We start from the raw sequence: 1,530 nt of genomic DNA, 5'->3' as shown, positions 1-1,530 counted from the left end.
TTACTTTAACAACAACAAGAAAAGTGAACTATAAATATTAAAACTTCTTATCAGCCTCGCCAATGAGAAAACTCCCTCCCTGCATTCCTCAGGCCCTTTTGCAACAACCTAAATATTTTTAATCCTCAAGTAGACACAGACATTGGAAGATCAAAAATTACACCGGGGCCACAGGAACGTCCGCTCACTGGGCTTGCAAGCCTACATTTTTATTCATGAGCTCAGTTTGTATGCTTGTTCTCTTACTTTGCTTCATTTTTAATTTAGGAAAAGATGGCTAATACATTAGCTCACTTTCACTGCTGGGTCTTGTTAGGCTTCAGAAGTCTTTAAGGACAGATTGCTAAAAGAGTAAAAGGGAAGGAAGCAGAAAACGTGTCAGGGAAATGGAGTTCCTATCATTTCACTCACAAATTTTGCCTTTTAAATGTAGTCCTTCTACCGACGTTTCAGTGAAAGATGGTTTCCTTATTGTCATTTATTAGCCATGACAAGCAGCAACATTGGCTCAGATACAGTCTCCCTTCACCACAATTATCTAGTAATGCCTGCGAGGCAAAAGACTGCGCAAAACCCCTTCCTTCTGGAAAGCCTCTCCCGAAGGCACCAGTTCAAAGCAAACCTCTATTAACTGGAACATGAACATCTGCAGAATTCTCTGGATAGGACAATTCTACTATTCTTATCGTGATCCTAGAATCGAAGACATAATCACACTCCAGTCACCAGGAAACCAGGGTCGGTTCATAGGTGGAAGCGTCACAAACCCCCAGCGACAGCGTGTGCCCCCAAATAAACACCCACCACTGTCCTGAATACCTGGACTTCCCTTTTAGCATAGACCCTTCCCGCCAGCCTCCCCTCAAAGAGAGAAAAAGAAAAAAGTCAATTTTCTTTTTCACTGAAACTGAATGTAACAACCGACAAAATATAAGATAGTATCAAAATTAAATAAATTAGATGCGCTACTGGCTTATCAGCCCCTAGACATATTTATAATGTGATGTGACGAAAATGACACACTCCATGCTAACAGGACTCACAAGTCTTGTGACTCACAGCAATATAGAAACCTCTTATTTTCTACCTTTCAGTCTACTGATTCTTCCACATACCTTTTGTTTTATGTATTTTGGAGCAAACAGAGGGCGAGGAGTTTGAAGGAGAAAAGAGAAGGAAATTTAGAAGAGAGATTGGAAAGAGGATAAGGTGAGAAGTCAGCAAAGGGCAGAACTTGGGACTGAAGCCTTCTGGTGGGGCAGAGGCCTGGGCCCTACCAGATGGCCACACCTGGGACCAGGGCAGGGTACACAGGAGGGAGGGTAGGACCAGCGGCTGCCTTAGCGTCTTACATAAATCTGGTCCATAAAGCAGCCCCAGCCATCAACCCTGGGGAGAGCACACAGCTCGGGCATCTCAGATTATTCTTTGAGCATTAAAACATATGTAATGTGCTTCAGAGACAATACAGAAAGGACAGGAGCGGAGAGTTAAGCATATAATTATAGTAACATAAAAACGTACATGCTC

Source organism: Papio anubis, chromosome 3, assembly GCF_008728515.1.
Source record: "Papio anubis isolate 15944 chromosome 3, Panubis1.0, whole genome shotgun sequence".
Classification (NCBI taxonomy): Eukaryota; Metazoa; Chordata; class Mammalia; order Primates; family Cercopithecidae; genus Papio; species Papio anubis.
Note: the sequence above shows the minus strand (reverse complement) of the source record.